This window comes from Atractosteus spatula, unplaced genomic scaffold, assembly GCF_055471065.1.
Source record: "Atractosteus spatula isolate fAtrSpa1 unplaced genomic scaffold, fAtrSpa1.hap1 Scaffold_67, whole genome shotgun sequence".
NCBI classification, from domain to species: domain Eukaryota; kingdom Metazoa; phylum Chordata; class Actinopteri; order Semionotiformes; family Lepisosteidae; genus Atractosteus; species Atractosteus spatula.
Window position 1 is genome coordinate 119118 of NW_028296898.1, and position 20132 is coordinate 139249.

Sequence of the window (20132 nt, forward strand, 5' to 3'; positions counted from 1 at the left end):
CGCCACGGAAAAAAATCGCCGTCGCTTAAAAAAGCTGCGCCGTCCGTCTCTTCCCTCCTTTGGCTTCAGAACCCGAGCCGCGGTCAGGCCACGCACACGGGATCTTAGCCAAAAGGCCGAGAAGCGATGCCCGACGCCGGCCTTGGGCGGGCGCGCGGGCGTCCGGCTGGCGCGCAGCGGCGCAGGCCGACGCCTCTGGAGCCCGGTCCGCACGCGGCTGCCGGCCGCCCGGACTCCGCTCTCCCCCTCTCTTGCCTGCCTGCTTGCTCGCCTGCCTGCCCGCCAGTCCCGGGCGGGGGCCCTGCTCTTTGATCTCCTGTCAACGGCCCGACAACGACCGCAGCCGCGGGGGGCGCCAGCCGGCCGGCCTCCTTAGCTTAGGCCCCTCCCACCAGCAGCAGCCGTGCCGAGTGAGCTGCAAGCGAAAGCGGACCGTCGGCACCTGCGGGCAGAGGCAAGGGGCAGCGCTCTCTCGGGAGGGACGGGGACACACACACACCTGCCTGCCTGCCGAAAAAAAGAAAGAAAAGGTGTATATACTAAGTTTTTTGGAGGGAAAACGGCCGGCTGTCGAAAGGGGCCCGCCTGCAAGGACGGGGACACACACACACACACACACACACACACACACACACACACACACACACACAGCCACGCCTGCCTCCCTGGAAAAAGGAGGAAAAAACTAAGTTTTTTGGAGGGAAAACGCACGGGAGCCGAAAAGGGGGCCGGCCTGCTTGCCGAGAGAGTCGAGGCGCGGGAAAGTGCACGGAGGGAGCACGGGAACGGGGAGGGGGAGAGAGAGAGACACAGAGACACACAGATGGACGAGAGACGAGACCGGAGAGGAAGGAGCTCCGGTCCACCTCGCTTGCTTGCTAGCTACGTCTGTCTTTTCACCGCTGAGAGAAGGTAGTGCACCGTTCCCGGAGGCGCTGCAATACCGGGCCGATGCGTGGAGAGGACGGAGCAAGCTCCTGATCCAGCTCCCTGTTCCAAAAATCCGTTTAATATGTGGTCCCCCGATGGGGGACGTATCAGATATTAAACTGATAAGAACAGATACTACACTTGATCTTAGCCAAAAGGCCGAGAAGCGATGCCCGACGCCGGCCTTGGGCGGGCGCGCGGGCGTCCGGCTGGCGCGCAGCGGCGCAGGCCGACGCCTCTGGAGCCCGGTCCGCACGCGGCTGCCGGCCGCCCGGACTCCGCTCTCCCCCTCTCTTGCCTGCCTGCTTGCTCGCCTGCCTGCCCGCCAGTCCCGGGCGGGGGCCCTGCTCTTTGATCTCCTGTCAACGGCCCGACAACGACCGCAGCCGCGGGGGGCGCCAGCCGGCCGGCCTCCTTAGCTTAGGCCCCTCCCACCAGCAGCAGCCGTGCCGAGTGAGCTGCAAGCGAAAGCGGACCGTCGGCACCTGCGGGCAGAGGCAAGGGGCAGCGCTCTCTCGGGAGGGACGGGGACACACACACACCTGCCTGCCTGCCGAAAAAAAGAAAGAAAAGGTGTATATACTAAGTTTTTTGGAGGGAAAACGGCCGGCTGTCGAAAGGGGCCCGCCTGCAAGGACGGGGACAACACACACACACACACACACACACACACACACACACACACACACACACACACAAGCCACGCCTGCCTCCCTGGAAAAAGGAGGAAAAAACTAAGTTTTTTGGAGGGAAAACGCACGGGAGCCGAAAAGGGGGCCGGCCTGCTTGCCGAGAGAGTCGAGGCGCGGGAAAGTGCACGGAGGGAGCACGGGAACGGGGAGGGGGAGAGAGAGAGACACAGAGACACACAGATGGACGAGAGACGAGACCGGAGAGGAAGGAGCTCCGGTCCACCTCGCTTGCTTGCTAGCTACGTCTGTCTTTTCACCGCTGAGAGAAGGTAGTGCACCGTTCCCGGAGGCGCTGCAATACCGGGCCGATGCGTGGAGAGGACGGAGCAAGCTCCTGATCCAGCTCCCTGTTCCAAAAATCCGTTTAATATGTGGTCCCCCGATGGGGGACGTATCAGATATTAAACTGATAAGAACAGATACTACACTTGATCTTAGCCAAAAGGCCGAGAAGCGATGCCCGACGCCGGCCTTGGGCGGGCGCGCGGGCGTCCGGCTGGCGCGCAGCGGCGCAGGCCGACGCCTCTGGAGCCCGGTCCGCACGCGGCTGCCGGCCGCCCGGACTCCGCTCTCCCCCTCTCTTGCCTGCCTGCTTGCTCGCCTGCCTGCCCGCCAGTCCCGGGCGGGGGCCCTGCTCTTTGATCTCCTGTCAACGGCCCGACAACGACCGCAGCCGCGGGGGGCGCCAGCCGGCCGGCCTCCTTAGCTTAGGCCCCTCCCACCAGCAGCAGCCGTGCCGAGTGAGCTGCAAGCGAAAGCGGACCGTCGGCACCTGCGGGCAGAGGCAAGGGGCAGCGCTCTCTCGGGAGGGACGGGGACACACACACACCTGCCTGCCTGCCGAAAAAAAGAAAGAAAAGGTGTATATACTAAGTTTTTTGGAGGGAAAACGGCCGGCTGTCGAAAGGGGCCCGCCTGCAAGGACGGGGACACACACACACACACACACACACACACCACACACACACACACACACACACACACACACAGCCACGCCTGCCTCCCTGGAAAAAGGAGGAAAAAACTAAGTTTTTTGGAGGGAAAACGCACGGGAGCCGAAAAGGGGGCCGGCCTGCTTGCCGAGAGAGTCGAGGCGCGGGAAAGTGCACGGAGGGAGCACGGGAACGGGGAGGGGGAGAGAGAGAGACACAGAGACACACAGATGGACGAGAGACGAGACCGGAGAGGAAGGAGCTCCGGTCCACCTCGCTTGCTTGCTAGCTACGTCTGTCTTTTCACCGCTGAGAGAAGGTAGTGCACCGTTCCCGGAGGCGCTGCAATACCGGGCCGATGCGTGGAGAGGACGGAGCAAGCTCCTGATCCAGCTCCCTGTTCCAAAAATCCGTTTAATATGTGGTCCCCCGATGGGGGACGTATCAGATATTAAACTGATAAGAACAGATTTTTTTTTTTTTTTTTTTTTATATTTATTAGAAAAACAGTACAAAAACAGAGCTTAAAAGTTTAATCTACCCACCACCTTTAACACCACGTGATCAAGTCCTTCCAGCGCTCCTTTGCGGCTGCGAAACCCCAGCGCATTATATCCCATCGGATTCTTCGGACCACATCCGCTTTCACTCTCCTCAGGATGCCTGCGATGGTCACCTCCACGCCGTTCCTGACCAGCTCAGTCCGTGCTTCCCACACGTACAGCTTTGTGAGACTGATCAGGAGCCACAGTAAGAAGCTGGCGGTCCAGGGACGGGAACCGGGCACTCCTCGCAGCACCATCCGCAGTGACAATGGGGAATCCAGACCTACCTGTGCGTATAGGTGTCTGCTGGTCCTCCACACCCCCTGCACGAACCCGCACTCCCAAAACACGTGGTTCACGGTCTCTTCACCTGTGCAGCCGTGTCTTGGGCACTGACTCTGCCGTGATAGTCCATGCGCATGCATGACGGACCTGACCGCCAACCGACCCCACACGCAGAGCCAGTTCAAGTCCTTCAACTTGTTGTCCAGGCCCTTTGGTTGGGCCTGCTGCCAGATTTCCCTGGGCACACCCAGGATCGCTGGCCTTTCCGACGTCAAAAGGGTCTTGTACATGAGCCTGTGGCTCAGCGCAGTCGTTCCTCCTTTGACCTCCGGGTGTGCCCGCAGCCACTGCACTGCGTGCCGGTAGTGCAGTGGGAGCCGCTCCGCCTTCGGGGTCGTGTTGCTCCAGACGGTCAGGTGTCGCATGCTCGTCGAGAGCCAGAGGCTCACAAACCGGCTACACAGGTGGGGCGGGTTCTCGTGCAGGATAACGCACAGGCCGGCGACGAACACACAGTCCAACTTCACCGGGAAGTCTGGAATCCCTCTGCCGCCGTCCGCGACGGGCCTACACATGTCCGTTCTTCTAATGCGCTCGTATGAGTGCCCCCAAACAAACCCAAAAATGGTCCTCACCAGTTCCTTCCGTCGTCCTGCAGGTAGGGGGTATACCACTGCCAGGTGGAGCAGCAGGGGCAGGATCTCTACCTTCAGCACCAGCGCCTTCCCTATCCAGGTCAAAGACCGCTTCTGCCAAAGGCCCAGCTGTTGATTGATCCTTCGGAACCTGGCCTCCCAGTTCAAGCCCGCGGGGTCCACGTTGTGGAAGAGGACCCCCAAGACTTTCACTGGGCCGGTCGTCCTCGTCAGCCCTCCAAACGTCCGTGGTTCACATGGCCAGGTCCCGAACAGTTTAACCAGGCTTTTGGCGTGGTTCAGTCGGGCGCCGGTGCCTCTAGAGAAGTCCTCTACGATGTCCAACGCCCTCCCCAGGCCGCTTTCAGAGCCCAGGAAGAGCGTGATGTCGTCCGCATAAGCGGCGATCTTGGCTTCCTGCCCTCCTCCACCTGGCACTCAGATTCCTTCCACTCCGGGATCCGTCCTTAACTGGTCCAGCAGGAGCTCGATGTAAATGACGTACAACAGGGGGGAGAGAGGACAGCCCTGTCGCACACCACACCTTACGGGGATGCTCCTCCCCACTGCGCCGTTAATACATACCCGGGATATTGCGCCGTCGTACAGAGTCCTGATCCACCTAACAAAACTGTCAGGCAGACCCTTCTTCCGCAACAGCGCCCACAGGATCCCATGATGGACCCGGTCAAAAGCCTTCGCCTGGTCCAAGCTCACCAGCATGAGCGGCAGGCCCCTGTCCTCCACCCAGGAGATGACGTCTCGGATCAGCTGCAGCGTCCAGCTGATCTTTCTTCCTGCCACGCCACATGTCTGGTCAGCCTTGACCAGCTCCGGCATTACGGTTCTCAGGCGGCCGCCCAGCACCCTGGCCAAGATCTTATAGTCCGTGCACAGGAGCTGGATCGGCCTCCAGTTGCCCAGGTCCGCCTTGTCTCCACTCTTGAAAATCAAGGAGACGACTCCGGTCTTCATCGAGAGGCCCAACCCACCGCCGTTCAGGACCTCATTGAAAACCTGCACTAGGAAAGGCTCCAGCTGACTCCAGAAGGTGCGGTAAAACTCGGTCGGCAGGCCGTCAACGCCAGGGACAGTGCCTTTCTTCAAACCCAGCATTGCCGTTCGGACCTCTGCCCCCGACACTGGACCGACCAGTGCGGATGGGTCTTCTACCGCCGTCTCCACACCCTCCAAGAGCCTGTCCTTAGTGCTCGAGTCGATCTCCTTCTCTGAAAACAAGGCTTCGTAGAATCCTGTGGCGCACCTCAACATCCCGGGTATATCCGTGGCTGCAGTCCCGTCTTCGCGCCGGATGGTGTCGAAAAGACTGCGCTCTTGCTGTCTTCTCACGGCGCTGAAGAACTGGGCCGAGCAGCGTTCTTCTCCTTCCCTCCAGATTCCCTGCAACCTGAAAAGGAAGTCCTGTGCCCGCTGCAGCCACTTGTCCTTAAGCAGGCCTCTGACGTACGCAACTCGTTCGCCATCGAAGGCGCCCCCCTGGTTCAGCTGGCCATACAGTGCCTCAAGCTCCTGCTGGAGTTGGGTGCACTGGCGTTCCTCCAGTCTTCGCCGGATCCAGCAGTATCTTTTGGTAACCGTTGCGATGATGAGTTTACAAGATTCCCACCAGTGCACCGCGGAGCTGAAGAGTGCTCTCCTCTTCTCAAGGTCTCGAAGCACTGCCTCCATCTTCCTTTGGTATCTCGCCTCAAGTAGGACTTGCTTGTTCAGCTTCCAGTATCCGGCCTGGAAGCCGGGGTCCTCGACACCAAAGGAGACTGCCAGCAACTGATGGTCTGAAAACCAGGTGGGGGTCACCTGCCTGCTTAGGACTTTCCACTTTACAGTGGAGAGGATATAATCGAGGCGTCTGAAAATCCCCCGTCCGTTGTCCCAGGTGTGGTGTGCAACGTTATCAAACCCGTCTCGCAATCTGAAATCTGTGATCAAGGACCTCAGCAGGTGAACTCCCTCGCCGTGCGAGTCTCCTAAGTCGACATTGAAGTCGCCGCCCATGATCAGCTCCCTGTTGGTGTATAGCAAGGGCTCCAGATCTCTCAAAAAGGAGCCCTGCTGGCGTCTGTCTGCTGGGGCGTACACACCGATTAGTCTGATCTTCGTCCCCTTCCAGGTGCCATCCACCACCAGCAGACGTCCGGGGATCACTGAGCTGACCATCTGGACGGTGAAGCTTGGCGAGCCACACAGGATACCCACACCGGCAGAGTTCACCCCTCCGACGCTCCACCACGAAGGACCCCTCCTCCACGCCTTCTGGAGGGCCCTCACGTCGTCGAGGTCCTTGAGATGTACTTCTTGGAGGAAACACAGATCCAGATTCTTCTGAGACAGGTATGAAAACACCGCCGTCCGCTTGTCCTTTTGCCTCAAACCCCTCACATTGGCTGTTGCCACCACGAGGGTCATGGTGGCTCTAAGGGGGGGCTGTCACTCTCCATCTCCTCTCCCTGGCCGGGCTCGGGTGAGCTCGCCGCCCCTGCTGTACTCGCAGAGGTGTCACTGTCCGAGGTCTCCATAAAGGCGACCCCCCCCAGGGGGCTGCATTGAAAACCCTGTTCGGGGGTAAGCATGCCGGCCTGGCAGTCCACTATCGGGCTGCCCTCGTCTGTCGCAGCCTGCGCCACCGAGAAGGTGTGGCAGATTGCCGGACCGGACCCCTGTCCGGGAGGCAGAGAGTCCGCGGTGTCATCAGACTCGGAGTCACTCGAGGCTGACTGGGGCGTCTCTTCCACCATCTGTTCCGGGCCTGTCACCTCCTCCCGGTGTTCTCCGTCGTCTCCTCCTTCATCCGTCCTCTTCTTCTTCTCCTGGGTCTCCTTCTGCCGCCTCCCAGCTCGGGACCGTTTCTGCAGTTTCTTTCCTAGGGGGGTAAGAGCTGGTGCCCCCCCCTCCTCTCCCACCGGCCCCGACGCTGCAGATGTTTCTGCCGCCACTAGGGGGCGCGTCCCCCTCACCACATCTGCCCAGCTAGGGTTCCTCACCTCCCGTGAAGTTCCCGGTCGTGCCTCTTCTTCTCCTGCGAGTTCTCCTTGTCCTCCTTCCTGCCCTCCATCCTCCTCCTGCCTTTCCTCCCGGTGCTTACCCCCTTTCCTGTGGGCCTTGCCGCCCTCCGGTCGGTCTTCCTCCTCCCCGTCGGTCTCCTCTGGCCGCTGTACCCAGTCTCGGATCTCCTTCTCCAGGTCCTTGCCCCTCTGGCTGCACTGCCGGAACAAATGCCCCGTGTTCCCACACAGGGAGCACTCCTTTACTGGGCATGCCCGTGTGGAGTGGCCAGTGCGGTGGCACTTCCCACACTCTCCGACAGTGCACGACCCTTCGCGATGTCCAAAGCCACGACACTTCCTGCAAAAATCCGGCTGGTTCCAATAATACAAATACCCCCTACCTGGCCCGATGAAAAAGTTGCCCGGTGGGTGGGCGAAGCCGTCCGGCGACCTTAGATCCTGCCGTAGCTCGACCTGATAGCGGCGCTTCCCAGTCCAGACAGTACGGGTGTCACTGATGACATATGGGCCCTGAAGCACCTCCACGTACCGACGCAAAAAGGTCGTCACATCCTGGTCAGTCAAAAAAGGCTCGAACATGTGGACGACCACCCACCTTTTATTGTCGCCTTGCAGGCCCCCGCACTCATACTCACGCAGTTTCCCGTCCGCCTTCGCTCGTGCACATCTCTCCGCCGCCTCCTTGTGCAGTTTAGCACTGTTGAAGGTGGCATCCATAAATTTCTGTGCCCGGTTCCCCTGCAGACATAAAAGATCGCTCGCCTTACATCCCAGTATCCCGAACAGCACTTCGTCTTCAAAAAGCTCACGTCCCGGAGGCTCCGTCTCCGCCTTCCAATGAAAGCGGATGGTCCATCGTACGCTGGGGTTCAGCCCGTCCTTCGTCGCCTCCCCGGGATCCGCAGCCATGACGAAAAGCAGCCTTTCGGCTGCCAAGCAGCCCACGCACCAAAAGTCCCAAGTGAAACGCAAATCCAAAAGTCCAAAATCCAAACGCAAATCCAAGAAAACAGTCCGGGGTCCAAATGAAACAATCCAACGGCGTCCTCAGTAGAAAGGTGTTGTCCTCCGATCTCGTCCCTCCCTCGACCTCCGACCTTGGCCAAAAGGCCGAGAAGCGATGCCCGACGCCGGCCTTGGGCGGGCGCGCGGGCGTCCGGCTGGCGCGCAGCGGCGCAGGCCGACGCCTCTGGAGCCCGGTCCGCACGCGGCTGCCGGCCGCCCGGACTCCGCTCTCCCCCTCTCTTGCCTGCCTGCTTGCTCGCCTGCCTGCCCGCCAGTCCCGGGCGGGGGCCCTGCTCTTTGATCTCCTGTCAACGGCCCGACAACGACCGCAGCCGCGGGGGGCGCCAGCCGGCCGGCCTCCTTAGCTTAGGCCCCTCCCACCAGCAGCAGCCGTGCCGAGTGAGCTGCAAGCGAAAGCGGACCGTCGGCACCTGCGGGCAGAGGCAAGGGGCAGCGCTCTCTCGGGAGGGACGGGGACACACACACACCTGCCTGCCTGCCGAAAAAAAGAAAGAAAAGGTGTATATACTAAGTTTTTTGGAGGGAAAACGGCCGGCTGTCGAAAGGGGCCCGCCTGCAAGGACGGGGACACACACACACACACACACACACACACACACACACACACACACACACACACAAGCCACGCCTGCCTCCCTGGAAAAAGGAGGAAAAAACTAAGTTTTTTGGAGGGAAAACGCACGGGAGCCGAAAAGGGGGCCGGCCTGCTTGCCGAGAGAGTCGAGGCGCGGGAAAGTGCACGGAGGGAGCACGGGAACGGGGAGGGGGAGAGAGAGAGACACAGAGACACACAGATGGACGAGAGACGAGACCGGAGAGGAAGGAGCTCCGGTCCACCTCGCTTGCTTGCTAGCTACGTCTGTCTTTTCACCGCTGAGAGAAGGTAGTGCACCGTTCCCGGAGGCGCTGCAATACCGGGCCGATGCGTGGAGAGGACGGAGCAAGCTCCTGATCCAGCTCCCTGTTCCAAAAATCCGTTTAATATGTGGTCCCCCGATGGGGGACGTATCAGATATTAAACTGATAAGAACAGATACTACACTTGATCTTAGCCAAAAGGCCGAGAAGCGATGCCCGACGCCGGCCTTGGGCGGGCGCGCGGGCGTCCGGCTGGCGCGCAGCGGCGCAGGCCGACGCCTCTGGAGCCCGGTCCGCACGCGGCTGCCGGCCGCCCGGACTCCGCTCTCCCCCTCTCTTGCCTGCCTGCTTGCTCGCCTGCCTGCCCGCCAGTCCCGGGCGGGGGCCCTGCTCTTTGATCTCCTGTCAACGGCCCGACAACGACCGCAGCCGCGGGGGGCGCCAGCCGGCCGGCCTCCTTAGCTTAGGCCCCTCCCACCAGCAGCAGCCGTGCCGAGTGAGCTGCAAGCGAAAGCGGACCGTCGGCACCTGCGGGCAGAGGCAAGGGGCAGCGCTCTCTCGGGAGGGACGGGGACACACACACACCTGCCTGCCTGCCGAAAAAAAGAAAGAAAAGGTGTATATACTAAGTTTTTTGGAGGGAAAACGGCCGGCTGTCGAAAGGGGCCCGCCTGCAAGGACGGGGACACACACACACACACACACACACACACACACACACACACACACACACACACAAGCCACGCCTGCCTCCCTGGAAAAAGGAGGAAAAAACTAAGTTTTTTGGAGGGAAAACGCACGGGAGCCGAAAAGGGGGCCGGCCTGCTTGCCGAGAGAGTCGAGGCGCGGGAAAGTGCACGGAGGGAGCACGGGAACGGGGAGGGGGAGAGAGAGAGACACAGAGACACACAGATGGACGAGAGACGAGACCGGAGAGGAAGGAGCTCCGGTCCACCTCGCTTGCTTGCTAGCTACGTCTGTCTTTTCACCGCTGAGAGAAGGTAGTGCACCGTTCCCGGAGGCGCTGCAATACCGGGCCGATGCGTGGAGAGGACGGAGCAAGCTCCTGATCCAGCTCCCTGTTCCAAAAATCCGTTTAATATGTGGTCCCCCGATGGGGGACGTATCAGATATTAAACTGATAAGAACAGATACTACACTTGATCTTAGCCAAAAGGCCGAGAAGCGATGCCCGACGCCGGCCTTGGGCGGGCGCGCGGGCGTCCGGCTGGCGCGCAGCGGCGCAGGCCGACGCCTCTGGAGCCCGGTCCGCACGCGGCTGCCGGCCGCCCGGACTCCGCTCTCCCCCTCTCTTGCCTGCCTGCTTGCTCGCCTGCCTGCCCGCCAGTCCCGGGCGGGGGCCCTGCTCTTTGATCTCCTGTCAACGGCCCGACAACGACCGCAGCCGCGGGGGGCGCCAGCCGGCCGGCCTCCTTAGCTTAGGCCCCTCCCACCAGCAGCAGCCGTGCCGAGTGAGCTGCAAGCGAAAGCGGACCGTCGGCACCTGCGGGCAGAGGCAAGGGGCAGCGCTCTCTCGGGAGGGACGGGGACACACACACACCTGCCTGCCTGCCGAAAAAAAGAAAGAAAAGGTGTATATACTAAGTTTTTTGGAGGGAAAACGGCCGGCTGTCGAAAGGGGCCCGCCTGCAAGGACGGGGACACACACACACACACACACACACACACACACACACACACACACACACACACAAGCCACGCCTGCCTCCCTGGAAAAAGGAGGAAAAAACTAAGTTTTTTGGAGGGAAAACGCACGGGAGCCGAAAAGGGGGCCGGCCTGCTTGCCGAGAGAGTCGAGGCGCGGGAAAGTGCACGGAGGGAGCACGGGAACGGGGAGGGGGAGAGAGAGAGACACAGAGACACACAGATGGACGAGAGACGAGACCGGAGAGGAAGGAGCTCCGGTCCACCTCGCTTGCTTGCTAGCTACGTCTGTCTTTTCACCGCTGAGAGAAGGTAGTGCACCGTTCCCGGAGGCGCTGCAATACCGGGCCGATGCGTGGAGAGGACGGAGCAAGCTCCTGATCCAGCTCCCTGTTCCAAAAATCCGTTTAATATGTGGTCCCCCGATGGGGGACGTATCAGATATTAAACTGATAAGAACAGATACTACACTTGATCTTAGCCAAAAGGCCGAGAAGCGATGCCCGACGCCGGCCTTGGGCGGGCGCGCGGGCGTCCGGCTGGCGCGCAGCGGCGCAGGCCGACGCCTCTGGAGCCCGGTCCGCACGCGGCTGCCGGCCGCCCGGACTCCGCTCTCCCCCTCTCTTGCCTGCCTGCTTGCTCGCCTGCCTGCCCGCCAGTCCCGGGCGGGGGCCCTGCTCTTTGATCTCCTGTCAACGGCCCGACAACGACCGCAGCCGCGGGGGGCGCCAGCCGGCCGGCCTCCTTAGCTTAGGCCCCTCCCACCAGCAGCAGCCGTGCCGAGTGAGCTGCAAGCGAAAGCGGACCGTCGGCACCTGCGGGCAGAGGCAAGGGGCAGCGCTCTCTCGGGAGGGACGGGGACACACACACACCTGCCTGCCTGCCGAAAAAAAGAAAGAAAAGGTGTATATACTAAGTTTTTTGGAGGGAAAACGGCCGGCTGTCGAAAGGGGCCCGCCTGCAAGGACGGGGACACACACACACACACACACACACACACACACACACACACACACACACACACACAAGCCACGCCTGCCTCCCTGGAAAAAGGAGGAAAAAACTAAGTTTTTTGGAGGGAAAACGCACGGGAGCCGAAAAGGGGGCCGGCCTGCTTGCCGAGAGAGTCGAGGCGCGGGAAAGTGCACGGAGGGAGCACGGGAACGGGGAGGGGGAGAGAGAGAGACACAGAGACACACAGATGGACGAGAGACGAGACCGGAGAGGAAGGAGCTCCGGTCCACCTCGCTTGCTTGCTAGCTACGTCTGTCTTTTCACCGCTGAGAGAAGGTAGTGCACCGTTCCCGGAGGCGCTGCAATACCGGGCCGATGCGTGGAGAGGACGGAGCAAGCTCCTGATCCAGCTCCCTGTTCCAAAAATCCGTTTAATATGTGGTCCCCCGATGGGGGACGTATCAGATATTAAACTGATAAGAACAGATACTACACTTGATCTTAGCCAAAAGGCCGAGAAGCGATGCCCGACGCCGGCCTTGGGCGGGCGCGCGGGCGTCCGGCTGGCGCGCAGCGGCGCAGGCCGACGCCTCTGGAGCCCGGTCCGCACGCGGCTGCCGGCCGCCCGGACTCCGCTCTCCCCCTCTCTTGCCTGCCTGCTTGCTCGCCTGCCTGCCCGCCAGTCCCGGGCGGGGGCCCTGCTCTTTGATCTCCTGTCAACGGCCCGACAACGACCGCAGCCGCGGGGGGCGCCAGCCGGCCGGCCTCCTTAGCTTAGGCCCCTCCCACCAGCAGCAGCCGTGCCGAGTGAGCTGCAAGCGAAAGCGGACCGTCGGCACCTGCGGGCAGAGGCAAGGGGCAGCGCTCTCTCGGGAGGGACGGGGACACACACACACCTGCCTGCCTGCCGAAAAAAAGAAAGAAAAGGTGTATATACTAAGTTTTTTGGAGGGAAAACGGCCGGCTGTCGAAAGGGGCCCGCCTGCAAGGACGGGGACACACACACACACACACACACACACACACACACACACACACACACACACACAAGCCACGCCTGCCTCCCTGGAAAAAGGAGGAAAAAACTAAGTTTTTTGGAGGGAAAACGCACGGGAGCCGAAAAGGGGGCCGGCCTGCTTGCCGAGAGAGTCGAGGCGCGGGAAAGTGCACGGAGGGAGCACGGGAACGGGGAGGGGGAGAGAGAGAGACACAGAGACACACAGATGGACGAGAGACGAGACCGGAGAGGAAGGAGCTCCGGTCCACCTCGCTTGCTTGCTAGCTACGTCTGTCTTTTCACCGCTGAGAGAAGGTAGTGCACCGTTCCCGGAGGCGCTGCAATACCGGGCCGATGCGTGGAGAGGACGGAGCAAGCTCCTGATCCAGCTCCCTGTTCCAAAAATCCGTTTAATATGTGGTCCCCCGATGGGGGACGTATCAGATATTAAACTGATAAGAACAGATACTACACTTGATCTTAGCCAAAAGGCCGAGAAGCGATGCCCGACGCCGGCCTTGGGCGGGCGCGCGGGCGTCCGGCTGGCGCGCAGCGGCGCAGGCCGACGCCTCTGGAGCCCGGTCCGCACGCGGCTGCCGGCCGCCCGGACTCCGCTCTCCCCCTCTCTTGCCTGCCTGCTTGCTCGCCTGCCTGCCCGCCAGTCCCGGGCGGGGGCCCTGCTCTTTGATCTCCTGTCAACGGCCCGACAACGACCGCAGCCGCGGGGGGCGCCAGCCGGCCGGCCTCCTTAGCTTAGGCCCCTCCCACCAGCAGCAGCCGTGCCGAGTGAGCTGCAAGCGAAAGCGGACCGTCGGCACCTGCGGGCAGAGGCAAGGGGCAGCGCTCTCTCGGGAGGGACGGGGACACACACACACCTGCCTGCCTGCCGAAAAAAAGAAAGAAAAGGTGTATATACTAAGTTTTTTGGAGGGAAAACGGCCGGCTGTCGAAAGGGGCCCGCCTGCAAGGACGGGGACACACACACACACACACACACACACACACACACACACACACACACACACAAGCCACGCCTGCCTCCCTGGAAAAAGGAGGAAAAAACTAAGTTTTTTGGAGGGAAAACGCACGGGAGCCGAAAAGGGGGCCGGCCTGCTTGCCGAGAGAGTCGAGGCGCGGGAAAGTGCACGGAGGGAGCACGGGAACGGGGAGGGGGAGAGAGAGAGACACAGAGACACACAGATGGACGAGAGACGAGACCGGAGAGGAAGGAGCTCCGGTCCACCTCGCTTGCTTGCTAGCTACGTCTGTCTTTTCACCGCTGAGAGAAGGTAGTGCACCGTTCCCGGAGGCGCTGCAATACCGGGCCGATGCGTGGAGAGGACGGAGCAAGCTCCTGATCCAGCTCCCTGTTCCAAAAATCCGTTTAATATGTGGTCCCCCGATGGGGGACGTATCAGATATTAAACTGATAAGAACAGATACTACACTTGATCTTAGCCAAAAGGCCGAGAAGCGATGCCCGACGCCGGCCTTGGGCGGGCGCGCGGGCGTCCGGCTGGCGCGCAGCGGCGCAGGCCGACGCCTCTGGAGCCCGGTCCGCACGCGGCTGCCGGCCGCCCGGACTCCGCTCTCCCCCTCTCTTGCCTGCCTGCTTGCTCGCCTGCCTGCCCGCCAGTCCCGGGCGGGGGCCCTGCTCTTTGATCTCCTGTCAACGGCCCGACAACGACCGCAGCCGCGGGGGGCGCCAGCCGGCCGGCCTCCTTAGCTTAGGCCCCTCCCACCAGCAGCAGCCGTGCCGAGTGAGCTGCAAGCGAAAGCGGACCGTCGGCACCTGCGGGCAGAGGCAAGGGGCAGCGCTCTCTCGGGAGGGACGGGGACACACACACACCTGCCTGCCTGCCGAAAAAAAGAAAGAAAAGGTGTATATACTAAGTTTTTTGGAGGGAAAACGGCCGGCTGTCGAAAGGGGCCCGCCTGCAAGGACGGGGACACACACACACACACACACACACACACACACACACACACACACACACACACAAGCCACGCCTGCCTCCCTGGAAAAAGGAGGAAAAAACTAAGTTTTTTGGAGGGAAAACGCACGGGAGCCGAAAAGGGGGCCGGCCTGCTTGCCGAGAGAGTCGAGGCGCGGGAAAGTGCACGGAGGGAGCACGGGAACGGGGAGGGGGAGAGAGAGAGACACAGAGACACACAGATGGACGAGAGACGAGACCGGAGAGGAAGGAGCTCCGGTCCACCTCGCTTGCTTGCTAGCTACGTCTGTCTTTTCACCGCTGAGAGAAGGTAGTGCACCGTTCCCGGAGGCGCTGCAATACCGGGCCGATGCGTGGAGAGGACGGAGCAAGCTCCTGATCCAGCTCCCTGTTCCAAAAATCCGTTTAATATGTGGTCCCCCGATGGGGGACGTATCAGATATTAAACTGATAAGAACAGATACTACACTTGATCTTAGCCAAAAGGCCGAGAAGCGATGCCCGACGCCGGCCTTGGGCGGGCGCGCGGGCGTCCGGCTGGCGCGCAGCGGCGCAGGCCGACGCCTCTGGAGCCCGGTCCGCACGCGGCTGCCGGCCGCCCGGACTCCGCTCTCCCCCTCTCTTGCCTGCCTGCTTGCTCGCCTGCCTGCCCGCCAGTCCCGGGCGGGGGCCCTGCTCTTTGATCTCCTGTCAACGGCCCGACAACGACCGCAGCCGCGGGGGGCGCCAGCCGGCCGGCCTCCTTAGCTTAGGCCCCTCCCACCAGCAGCAGCCGTGCCGAGTGAGCTGCAAGCGAAAGCGGACCGTCGGCACCTGCGGGCAGAGGCAAGGGGCAGCGCTCTCTCGGGAGGGACGGGGACACACACACACCTGCCTGCCTGCCGAAAAAAAGAAAGAAAAGGTGTATATACTAAGTTTTTTGGAGGGAAAACGGCCGGCTGTCGAAAGGGGCCCGCCTGCAAGGACGGGGACACACACACACACACACACACACACACACACACACACACACACACACACACAAGCCACGCCTGCCTCCCTGGAAAAAGGAGGAAAAAACTAAGTTTTTTGGAGGGAAAACGCACGGGAGCCGAAAAGGGGGCCGGCCTGCTTGCCGAGAGAGTCGAGGCGCGGGAAAGTGCACGGAGGGAGCACGGGAACGGGGAGGGGGAGAGAGAGAGACACAGAGACACACAGATGGACGAGAGACGAGACCGGAGAGGAAGGAGCTCCGGTCCACCTCGCTTGCTTGCTAGCTACGTCTGTCTTTTCACCGCTGAGAGAAGGTAGTGCACCGTTCCCGGAGGCGCTGCAATACCGGGCCGATGCGTGGAGAGGACGGAGCAAGCTCCTGATCCAGCTCCCTGTTCCAAAAATCCGTTTAATATGTGGTCCCCCGATGGGGGACGTATCAGATATTAAACTGATAAGAACAGATACTACACTTGATCTTAGCCAAAAGGCCGAGAAGCGATGCCCGACGCCGGCCTTGGGCGGGCGCGCGGGCGTCCGGCTGGCGCGCAGCGGCGCAGGCCGACGCCTCTGGAGCCCGGTCCGCACGCGGCTGCCGGCCGCCCGGACTCCGCTCTCCCCCTCTCTTGCCTGCCTGCTTGCTCGCCTGCCTGCCCGCCAGTCCCGGGCGGGGGCCCTGCTCTTTGATCTCCTGTCAACGGCCCGACAACGACCGCAGCCGCGGGGGGCGCCAGCCGGCCGGCCTCCTTAGCTTAGGCCCCTCCCACCAGCAGCAGCCGTGCCGAGTGAGCTGCAAGCGAAAGCGGACCGTCGGCACCTGCGGGCAGAGGCAAGGGGCAGCGCTCTCTCGGGAGGGACGGGGACACACACACACCTGCCTGCCTGCCGAAAAAAAGAAAGAAAAGGTGTATATACTAAGTTTTTTGGAGGGAAAACGGCCGGCTGTCGAAAGGGGCCCGCCTGCAAGGACGGGGACACACACACACACACACACACACACACACACACACACACACACACACACACACAAGCCACGCCTGCCTCCCTGGAAAAAGGAGGAAAAAACTAAGTTTTTTGGAGGGAAAACGCACGGGAGCCGAAAAGGGGGCCGGCCTGCTTGCCGAGAGAGTCGAGGCGCGGGAAAGTGCACGGAGGGAGCACGGGAACGGGGAGGGGGAGAGAGAGAGACACAGAGACACACAGATGGACGAGAGACGAGACCGGAGAGGAAGGAGCTCCGGTCCACCTCGCTTGCTTGCTAGCTACGTCTGTCTTTTCACCGCTGAGAGAAGGTAGTGCACCGTTCCCGGAGGCGCTGCAATACCGGGCCGATGCGTGGAGAGGACGGAGCAAGCTCCTGATCCAGCTCCCTGTTCCAAAAATCCGTTTAATATGTGGTCCCCCGATGGGGGACGTATCAGATATTAAACTGATAAGAACAGATACTACACTTGATCTTAGCCAAAAGGCCGAGAAGCGATGCCCGACGCCGGCCTTGGGCGGGCGCGCGGGCGTCCGGCTGGCGCGCAGCGGCGCAGGCCGACGCCTCTGGAGCCCGGTCCGCACGCGGCTGCCGGCCGCCCGGACTCCGCTCTCCCCCTCTCTTGCCTGCCTGCTTGCTCGCCTGCCTGCCCGCCAGTCCCGGGCGGGGGCCCTGCTCTTTGATCTCCTGTCAACGGCCCGACAACGACCGCAGCCGCGGGGGGCGCCAGCCGGCCGGCCTCCTTAGCTTAGGCCCCTCCCACCAGCAGCAGCCGTGCCGAGTGAGCTGCAAGCGAAAGCGGACCGTCGGCACCTGCGGGCAGAGGCAAGGGGCAGCGCTCTCTCGGGAGGGACGGGGACACACACACACCTGCCTGCCTGCCGAAAAAAAGAAAGAAAAGGTGTATATACTAAGTTTTTTGGAGGGAAAACGGCCGGCTGTCGAAAGGGGCCCGCCTGCAAGGACGGGGACACACACACACACACACACACACACACACACACACACACACACACACACACAAGCCACGCCTGCCTCCCTGGAAAAAGGAGGAAAAAACTAAGTTTTTTGGAGGGAAAACGCACGGGAGCCGAAAAGGGGGCCGGCCTGCTTGCCGAGAGAGTCGAGGCGCGGGAAAGTGCACGGAGGGAGCACGGGAACGGGGAGGGGGAGAGAGAGAGACACAGAGACACACAGATGGACGAGAGACGAGACCGGAGAGGAAGGAGCTCCGGTCCACCTCGCTTGCTTGCTAGCTACGTCTGTCTTTTCACCGCTGAGAGAAGGTAGTGCACCGTTCCCGGAGGCGCTGCAATACCGGGCCGATGCGTGGAGAGGACGGAGCAAGCTCCTGATCCAGCTCCCTGTTCCAAAAATCCGTTTAATATGTGGTCCCCCGATGGGGGACGTATCAGATATTAAACTGATAAGAACAGATACTACACTTGATCTTAGCCAAAAGGCCGAGAAGCGATGCCCGACGCCGGCCTTGGGCGGGCGCGCGGGCGTCCGGCTGGCGCGCAGCGGCGCAGGCCGACGCCTCTGGAGCCCGGTCCGCACGCGGCTGCCGGCCGCCCGGACTCCGCTCTCCCCCTCTCTTGCCTGCCTGCTTGCTCGCCTGCCTGCCCGCCAGTCCCGGGCGGGGGCCCTGCTCTTTGATCTCCTGTCAACGGCCCGACAACGACCGCAGCCGCGGGGGGCGCCAGCCGGCCGGCCTCCTTAGCTTAGGCCCCTCCCACCAGCAGCAGCCGTGCCGAGTGAGCTGCAAGCGAAAGCGGACCGTCGGCACCTGCGGGCAGAGGCAAGGGGCAGCGCTCTCTCGGGAGGGACGGGGACACACACACACCTGCCTGCCTGCCGAAAAAAAGAAAGAAAAGGTGTATATACTAAGTTTTTTGGAGGGAAAACGGCCGGCTGTCGAAAGGGGCCCGCCTGCAAGGACGGGGACACACACACACACACACACACACACACACACACACACACACACACACACAAGCCACGCCTGCCTCCCTGGAAAAAGGAGGAAAAAACTAAGTTTTTTGGAGGGAAAACGCACGGGAGCCGAAAAGGGGGCCGGCCTGCTTGCCGAGAGAGTCGAGGCGCGGGAAAGTGCACGGAGGGAGCACGGGAACGGGGAGGGGGAGAGAGAGAGACACAGAGACACACAGATGGACGAGAGACGAGACCGGAGAGGAAGGAGCTCCGGTCCACCTCGCTTGCTTGCTAGCTACGTCTGTCTTTTCACCGCTGAGAGAAGGTAGTGCACCGTTCCCGGAGGCGCTGCAATACCGGGCCGATGCGTGGAGAGGACGGAGCAAGCTCCTGATCCAGCTCCCTGTTCCAAAAATCCGTTTAATATGTGGTCCCCCGATGGGGGACGTATCAGATATTAAACTGATAAGAACAGATTTTTTTTTTATTTTTTATATTTATTAGAAAAACAGTACAAAAACAGAGCTTAAAAGTTTAATCTACCCACCACCTTTAACACCACGTGATCAAGTCCTTCCAGCGCTCCTTTGCGGCTGCGAAACCCCAGCGCATTATATCCCATCGGATTCTTCGGACCACATCCGCTTTCACTCTCCTCAGGATGCCTGCGATGGTCACCTCCACGCCGTTCCTGACCAGCTCAGTCCGTGCTTCCCACACGTACAGCTTTGTGAGACTGATCAGGAGCCACAGTAAGAAGCTGGCGGTCCAGGGACGGGAACCGGGCACTCCTCGCAGCACCATCCGCAGTGACAATGGGGAATCCAGACCTACCTGTGCGTATAGGTGTCTGCTGGTCCTCCACACCCCCTGCACGAACCCGCACTCCCAAAACACGTGGTTCACGGTCTCTTCACCTGTGCAGCCGTGTCTTGGGCACTGACTCTGCCGTGATAGTCCATGCGCATGCATGACGGACCTGACCGCCAACCGACCCCACACGCAGAGCCAGTTCAAGTCCTTCAACTTGTTGTCCAGGCCCTTTGGTTGGGCCTGCTGCCAGATTTCCCTGGGCACACCCAGGATCGCTGGCCTTTCCGACGTCAAAAGGGTCTTGTACATGAGCCTGTGGCTCAGCGCAGTCGTTCCTCCTTTGACCTCCGGGTGTGCCCGCAGCCACTGCACTGCGTGCCGGTAGTGCAGTGGGAGCCGCTCCGCCTTCGGGGTCGTGTTGCTCCAGACGGTCAGGTGTCGCATGCTCGTCGAGAGCCAGAGGCTCACAAACCGGCTACACAGGTGGGGCGGGTTCTCGTGCAGGATAACGCACAGGCCGGCGACGAACACACAGTCCAACTTCACCGGGAAGTCTGGAATCCCTCTGCCGCCGTCCGCGACGGGCCTACACATGTCCGTTCTTCTAATGCGCTCGTATGAGTGCCCCCAAACAAACCCAAAAATGGTCCTCACCAGTTCCTTCCGTCGTCCTGCAGGTAGGGGGTATACCACTGCCAGGTGGAGCAGCAGGGGCAGGATCTCTACCTTCAGCACCAGCGCCTTCCCTATCCAGGTCAAAGACCGCTTCTGCCAAAGGCCCAGCTGTTGATTGATCCTTCGGAACCTGGCCTCCCAGTTCAAGCCCGCGGGGTCCACGTTGTGGAAGAGGACCCCCAAGACTTTCACTGGGCCGGTCGTCCTCGTCAGCCCTCCAAACGTCCGTGGTTCACATGGCCAGGTCCCGAACAG

General features: G+C 61.5%; 14 non-coding genes across 14 annotated transcripts; all 14 read right to left on the bottom strand.

Moving 5' to 3' along the window:
- Positions 1-910: 910 nt before the first annotated feature.
- LOC148805718 (U2 spliceosomal RNA) lies at positions 911-1101 on the bottom strand. The gene has a single exon (XR_016090053.1). It is a non-coding gene; the product is annotated as a U2 spliceosomal RNA (small nuclear RNA).
- Positions 1102-1889: 788 nt separating this feature from the next.
- LOC148805719 (U2 spliceosomal RNA) lies at positions 1890-2080 on the bottom strand. Its single transcript, XR_016090054.1, has one exon. It is a non-coding gene; the product is annotated as a U2 spliceosomal RNA (small nuclear RNA).
- Positions 2081-2871: 791 nt separating this feature from the next.
- On the bottom strand, positions 2872-3065 carry LOC148805720 (U2 spliceosomal RNA). Its single transcript, XR_016090121.1, has one exon. It is a non-coding gene; the product is annotated as a U2 spliceosomal RNA (small nuclear RNA).
- Positions 3066-8952: 5887 nt separating this feature from the next.
- LOC148805721 (U2 spliceosomal RNA) lies at positions 8953-9143 on the bottom strand. The gene has a single exon (XR_016090055.1). It is a non-coding gene; the product is annotated as a U2 spliceosomal RNA (small nuclear RNA).
- A 785-nt stretch (positions 9144-9928) lies between these two features.
- Positions 9929-10119, bottom strand: LOC148805722 (U2 spliceosomal RNA). Its single transcript, XR_016090056.1, has one exon. It is a non-coding gene; the product is annotated as a U2 spliceosomal RNA (small nuclear RNA).
- Positions 10120-10904: 785 nt separating this feature from the next.
- Positions 10905-11095, bottom strand: LOC148805723 (U2 spliceosomal RNA). Its single transcript, XR_016090057.1, has one exon. It is a non-coding gene; the product is annotated as a U2 spliceosomal RNA (small nuclear RNA).
- Positions 11096-11882: 787 nt separating this feature from the next.
- On the bottom strand, positions 11883-12073 carry LOC148805724 (U2 spliceosomal RNA). Its single transcript, XR_016090058.1, has one exon. It is a non-coding gene; the product is annotated as a U2 spliceosomal RNA (small nuclear RNA).
- A 785-nt stretch (positions 12074-12858) lies between these two features.
- LOC148805725 (U2 spliceosomal RNA) lies at positions 12859-13049 on the bottom strand. The gene has a single exon (XR_016090059.1). It is a non-coding gene; the product is annotated as a U2 spliceosomal RNA (small nuclear RNA).
- A 783-nt stretch (positions 13050-13832) lies between these two features.
- Positions 13833-14023, bottom strand: LOC148805726 (U2 spliceosomal RNA). Its single transcript, XR_016090060.1, has one exon. It is a non-coding gene; the product is annotated as a U2 spliceosomal RNA (small nuclear RNA).
- Positions 14024-14808: 785 nt separating this feature from the next.
- Positions 14809-14999, bottom strand: LOC148805727 (U2 spliceosomal RNA). The gene has a single exon (XR_016090061.1). It is a non-coding gene; the product is annotated as a U2 spliceosomal RNA (small nuclear RNA).
- Positions 15000-15784: 785 nt separating this feature from the next.
- Positions 15785-15975, bottom strand: LOC148805728 (U2 spliceosomal RNA). Its single transcript, XR_016090063.1, has one exon. It is a non-coding gene; the product is annotated as a U2 spliceosomal RNA (small nuclear RNA).
- A 787-nt stretch (positions 15976-16762) lies between these two features.
- Positions 16763-16953, bottom strand: LOC148805729 (U2 spliceosomal RNA). Its single transcript, XR_016090064.1, has one exon. It is a non-coding gene; the product is annotated as a U2 spliceosomal RNA (small nuclear RNA).
- Positions 16954-17738: 785 nt separating this feature from the next.
- LOC148805730 (U2 spliceosomal RNA) lies at positions 17739-17929 on the bottom strand. Its single transcript, XR_016090065.1, has one exon. It is a non-coding gene; the product is annotated as a U2 spliceosomal RNA (small nuclear RNA).
- A 783-nt stretch (positions 17930-18712) lies between these two features.
- LOC148805731 (U2 spliceosomal RNA) lies at positions 18713-18902 on the bottom strand. The gene has a single exon (XR_016090116.1). It is a non-coding gene; the product is annotated as a U2 spliceosomal RNA (small nuclear RNA).
- Positions 18903-20132: the final 1230 nt, after the last annotated feature.